The sequence below is a fragment of the Arvicanthis niloticus genome, chromosome 9 (genome assembly GCF_011762505.2).
Source record: "Arvicanthis niloticus isolate mArvNil1 chromosome 9, mArvNil1.pat.X, whole genome shotgun sequence".
Lineage (NCBI taxonomy): Eukaryota > Metazoa > Chordata > Mammalia > Rodentia > Muridae > Arvicanthis > Arvicanthis niloticus.
This window is the reverse complement of record NC_047666.1, coordinates 78,912,582-78,918,983: the sequence shown is the minus strand read 5'-3', so window position 1 is coordinate 78,918,983 and position 6,402 is coordinate 78,912,582. Positions and strand designations below refer to the sequence as shown.

The following is a 6,402-nucleotide window of genomic DNA, read 5'->3' as shown; positions in this document are numbered from 1 at the left end:
CAGGTATTTTCCCTTTGCTACAATCTAGTGAACACAGAAGCAAGCATCAGAGGACAAAGTGCACAGAGGAGAGACACAGGATGACACAGGTTCAAAAGAACTGTTTGTTACAGAGCTTAAAACTTCCTGATAAGTTTTAGGTCAAAACAAGTGTCTCAAATATGAAAAACTGGCTTCTCCTGCAACTATCTCCTCATTCTCTACATAAGTTTGGTACAGAGAGTGACACCGATGCCATTCACAGCTGCCTCTGTTAAAGACATAGCTCATGTTTTGAATTTTCTGTTCTGCTTCTGAGTCTAGGCTTAGAATACATCTAAACTCACAAGCTGGCTATATTGCTGGTGAAGGGTTTGCCCATGTTCCAGTCTTATTTTGCATGGTAAAACCACATTAATAAGTAACGTAGATGTCTAGATAAATTTTTCCAGAAGGGCACATTCCATGTATCTTAAAGGTAAGAAATAAAAGTGTATCTGTATTTGTAAGGCTTAACAGGTGGAATTTAGTGCTGTCACCTATGATTTCTGATTGAAAGAAGCTGACCAAAGTAAAATCATTTACTAAAAATCAAACAAGTCATTGTAGATTTTCCATGTCCTTCCCTGGATTTGTATTGACTAAAATGATTCCAGTTGGAAGGCATCCAATATGCTGTCTCTCATAGCTAGTGGCGATTTGAAGATTCTGGAAATAGGTGCTTTACATAAGACTTGCTGCTGTGGCTTTCATTTACCGTCACCAGCAAGAGGACCATTTTCTAAGGTTTCTTCATGTATTTACTTCTCACTTGGCCAAGGTAAAGCAAAGCCTTTAATTAAGTAGTACAGAGTAGATAAAATGAATAACATGAATTTTTTGATAAGAGAAACTGTATGGAGACGGAGTGTGAATGAGTGTGTTTATTCAGTTTGTATAAAGATATTCTTCCATGTTTGAGATGTTATTAAGGACCACCAACTGAAGGTTGCCTCCTACTTAGTGTTTCTGCTTAATGACTGTAGAGTGTCAGAGTGGCAAGGTAGTTACTGTTATAGAGACCTACTCTGTAGTAGAATGTTTACCCACCTTCTTAGCAATTCTGTATGGTATTCTTAAAACATTTGAGAGAAGACATTCCATCTTATATCTTCAAAATAAAACAAACAATAAAAATGGTTCACAGTTGTGGCCAATTTTGCCTAAGTATGGTGTGCTCCAACTCCTCATGTAGATGTTAAAGAAAGGGAGACATCCCATTTTTTTTCTCTGCTTAATTAAAAGTACAGTTTGCTGTTTTCATGACCATTGATGATTGATATGGATTTATCTGTATGTTCTGTGATCCTGGGAACAGAAGTAATTGTTGAAACAACCCTGTGCTGACACAGTGGCATGTGGCTGTCACTTACTCTGCATACATTTCTCATTTATGTTCGACATAAGAACATAATCGTGTTCGACATAATGTGACATGACTCAAAAACACAGATTTTGTTGAATCAATGAAATAAATAGTGTTTTGCCTGTTTTTCTCTATAGACATCTTTAAAGTGTATCTGAAAGATATAATGTTTTCCATGTAAAAGGTTGTCATATTAGAGGAAAGGTAGGAATTAATTTGTTTACATTCAATCTATTTTCAAGTATTTAGTTTTATATGCTTTATTCATAGGCAAGAGATGTGTTTGTAAAACTTCTCTAAAACAGCAAAAGTGTTTTGAAAGGAATCTTGAAGATGGTAATAAAAATACTGAGATGATTACTTAGTGTACATGGAAAGAACTATCCTTTGATATTCTGGGGGTGGGTGTGATTTCAGTTCCTCTTGGATAAAAAGTAAAAAAATAGATATTTAGATGGTTATATTTTTAGCCACTAAGCAAAGTGATGTTTTAAATGGGAGTAATTTTTTTCTTACTGATGGGCAGGATGTGTAAGTGTTTCATTTTTGAGGAGAAAGGTATCTTGGCAGTCAAAAGCCAAGGATGACCACAAAGTCACACTATACAACAAACTCTCAAAAGGAATTATTAAGGCTTACACACTCGTTTGTGTTTACTATATTTAAAAACCCAGAACAGGGCATGAATAAGTTATCAATAGACTACTTCATGTTGAATCAGGGCATCAAAGTCTTTGGGGCAAACTTGATTTTCACCATTAGTGTATAATTGGAAGTCCCTTGAATTTGGATTCATATCTAGGGACTGGTAAGCCTGTAATAGCGACTACTTAAAAGTCTGGTTAGAAATCTTTTGGATTGGCTATTGAAGAAATCTACACAAAAAGTTTATATGATAGGGCATGACTAGATTAAGAAAGGAGGAGAAGGGAGGTTAACAAAGGTAATATCCAAATACATATTGGACAGTCAATGATCCACTGGCCAGAGGCACTAAGAAGAAGTTTCTGAAATGTTTTTGGAGATCTGTCTGGAGTTGTCAGATAGTATCTTACTATATCCTATTGGTTAACACAGAAGTAACATTCCACCCTAGAGAAGAAACAAAGACTACCTGCCTCTATTGTAAATCTAATCTTCACAGACTTTGTAATAGAACAGTGGCCAGTGACTTTATTTTGTCCTGGAGTGTAAGGATGGTCTGAGCCACCCATTGGAGATCCCAGATGAACTTTTATGAAGACTGATGGTAATGAGAGGTGAGGTAAGAGAGTCTAGTAGTCCAGTGGGTGAGGCTATAAATGTGGTCATGAGTTTGACTCAGAAAATAACAGTAACTTTTATTTGCCTGATGTAATTAACATCTCTGAAGCTTCTGGCTCTATCTGAAAACCTAGGCCTAGCTCTGGAAGCTGCTAGCTTCTGTACAATCTCATCTAGGCCTAGAATGTTTTTTGCCTTTGTAACTTGCTGCTGAATGCCTTCCTAGTTCTTTCTATGCTCTTACTGGCTGGTTCAACTCAGCTGTTCTGGCTCAAAACTCTTCTATATGCTGACTAATTCAATCTGACTTCTCTGTCTCTGCCTCTCCTGAGTGTCTCTGCTTGGCCTCATACAAACTTAAGCAATTTGTTCTAATCTTCTGGCTCCTTTTCATATTCTGGTTCCTTTGGTCTTTACCTGTGTCTAGTTTGTTCTCTCTTCAACCTGTGTTTGTAAAACTCTCCCTCTAAAACTACATCCTTCCCTCTCTGCATTGCTCTCTTAAGTAGCTTACCTTTCCTCTCTTTTCTGATAAGAGTTGGGCATATCCTATTCTGTCAAATCTTTCTCTGATTCATCTCTTTGTCTGCTACTCAATTAAACATCACTTTCTAATGTGAGCACTTTCTTCTACAAACTAACTACCTTCATTGTTTCAAACCAAAGGTGAATACTAATGTTCTGTCTTTATTCCAGCCTGAGGGATTAATGGTGTGTGCTAAAGGCTGAACCACAGCATAGCTAGAAACATTTGTTTGGTTTAGTTTTCAGTAAATAATGAAAACTTGGCATTCACAGTCTGATCAAATATCCTTTAACACCTGGAGGGACTCAACCAGCACTCTCCAAAGTGGCCAGGAAGAGTGTTATTCAGTAACTGACATGCAACTAGAATGGCCCAGATTGTCCTATAATATTTTCAGGACCAATGTGGGTAACCAGTTAAAGTTTGTGGCCACTTTTTACAGTTTTTTTTTTCTCATAGAGAAAATAGGGAGTTGCAGGGGACTTAATTGACCTTTAACAGCCTGATATAGAGGAATTTCCAGAACTTACAATGACAGGTAGTTGGTGAGAAACAGGTCTCTTGGTTGTTACACATCCATATGTAAGATCTACCCCCAGACAGGTATCAATAGGAAATAACAGAAGAGAGGAGAGAGCAAGTTTAGAAATCAAATCAGCAACTTAAATCAGTTTCAAGTGTTAAGATGTGCACATGGCTGAAGGGTGAGTATGGCATCCTCTATTAATACTACTTGAAGAGACCTTGGAAAGGGAATAATGTTTGAAGACCCTTGCATGTTAGAAGGTAGAAGAGTTGATGAGAGAAGATAGCAACAGGTGACTCAATGGTTAACTTCAATGATTCATATATAAGAATTTAAGGTTCAGACAATTTTACATTCTTGTATATGAATAAATATAAAAGTAGCTTTAATAACTTATTAAACAAGCATTGTTTTTAAATCTTATCTTTCATAAAGTAAATTCAGTGAACAAAATGCTCAGAGATATTTTTTCCCCTCTGGACATTATAGCAGCAATAGCAAGTGGTGGCTGATGGCTGGCAGCAGCAGCAGAGAACGCAAAAACAAAATTAAAAAAAATCACAGAACACGGAAAGCTCACACACCAGTCAGAAACAAAATGTGTAGTGGCCACCATCATTTATATATTCAACTAACCATAATTTATTTAGCCTGATTGATTTCATCTTGACTCCCATGTTTACAATGGAACTTAGAGATACACCAGAAAACATAGTCCCATCTGCATACCCAATACAGACAGATCCAGAATTTGATGTTTCTTCCACATATTGTGTAGATTTTAGTTATGAGCTTCCTCTGTACTAGAAATTGCCCCATTGTACAGTTCTTTCCAAAATCAATATTATGTCTGTTCAGAACTGCCAAGATAGTCTTTATCATTTTCATCTACATCCTGTGAATTTTCAACCCTATTTATGAATAAATAAGTTGTACCTCAACTTTCATGGCCCCATTCTATGTCAGTGTAGTATTTATTTATTTATTTATTTATTTATTTATTTATTTATTTATTTAATTTATTTAGACATTTTAGCTTTCCCAAGAGATATAGACCCATCCTATCTTAATGCAGTATTTATTTATTTATTTATTTGGAAATTTTAGCTTTCTCAGGAGATCTAGGTCCATGCAACTCTCTCTGGTGACTGAATCTTTTGTTGCTTGTCTCCTTCTTTGTTGGATTTTGGTGATTCATGCAGGAATTGGCACATAGTAAGTGTTTAATAAGTATTTGTTGAAAGTACAAGGCAGTAAAGAGAACTGGGGTCATACATAATTACTCAGTGGTGACTGGGATTTGAAATTCTGATAAATGTTTACAATGTTTTATATACTCAGAGCTATTCCAAATCACTTTTTATGTGAATGTGTTCAGTGGACTTTCATAAATTAATGCTGTAGATACACTTGAGAACTCATCCAAGTATGTTGAAATAAATTCTATAGAATAAATATGAAAAATTGTACTTTCAAGATGAAAAGTAGAAAGTTTAATGAGGCTGAATAGAACATGTCCCTTTCCTCTGTTGCATATAAATACTTGTAATGACATATCACCTATACACAGAGAGACATTGTTCTTACATAATCTGTAGTTCATAAATAAGCACATAGAGCTCTCTATTTAGGTATCTGGTCTTTTCCTAACCCCTACATTTTTCAAACATGAATTGCTAGATTCTTCCCCAGATCTTAGACTTATTTGTTGTTTCCACTTAGGTTGTTTTCATGATTAAAATGATTCTGTGTCTCTGCAGGTTTCTGGGAATCCACAGTTTCTCTCCTTGAGACTCCAGAGAAGTCTTGGAATGCAAAGAACCCCTGAAGGAAGCTTAGGCTTCAGTGAAGTAGAGGCTTAGTACAAACGCAACAGATGTTCTCCCATTTGTAAAGGCAGGAACCCTCAAGTAAGTTCAAAAGTCATCTCTTGGGTCTCATTTGCTTTGGCTAAAGAATTGAAAAGCTTGGTTTTAACCACATTGTCATTAACTTAAGGTCAGAGTCTAACAATCTCTGAGGATATCTTTAATATTGCCAAATAATCAGGATAAAATTTTATGTTTACTTTCTTTCAGTAGAAATCAAACAAATCCAATTCTACCCTACACAGTTATTTATCTGGTTAGTCAGAGTAAATAAAAACAAAAAAAAGTAAAAACCAAAAACCAATCAAAGAAAAAATTTCCTAGGTGTTCTTATAACATTTCAGGTACTGGTTAAATTATTCCTATTTGTGTGTGTGTGTTTGTGTGTGTGTGTGTGTGTGTGTGTTCAGTGCATTTATGGGTTTCTATATATGGGTTTGTTTGTCTGTCCATAAGTATGTGTGCAGGTGTATATGAATACATGTACATATTACAGAAGCCAGAAGTCAATGCTGAATGTCTTCCTTATGTTTTATGATGGAGGTCTCTTTATTAAACTTTTTGGTAGTTAATGTGATTAGAGTGTCACATTTTCACACTGCAGTGATCCTGTTCTTTGGGTTCTCTCAGTGATGGGCTTGTAGGCATGTGCAGAGAAGCTTAGCTTTTGTACTTACCTGCTAAGAATTCAAACTTATGGTCTCAAGCTTAAGAATCAAACAGCTTACCACTGAACCACCTCCCTAGCTGTGCTGGACAGCTTAATAAGAACTTGACATTCACTAGAGTAATTTGGGAAGAGGGAACCTTAGTTGAGAAAATGTCTCAATGACAT

General features: G+C 35.9%; 1 protein-coding gene across 1 annotated transcript in view; it reads left to right on the top strand.

Moving 5' to 3' along the window:
* The first annotated feature begins 659 nt into the window (after window positions 1-659).
* LOC117715212 (solute carrier organic anion transporter family member 1A1-like) overlaps window positions 660-6,402 on the top strand; it is a 62,420-nt gene continuing 56,677 nt past the window's right edge. Inside the window, 3 exon segments of the mRNA XM_034511905.3 lie at window positions 660-799; window positions 4,807-4,914; window positions 5,460-5,609. The gene's annotated coding sequence lies outside the window, so the exon portion shown is untranslated.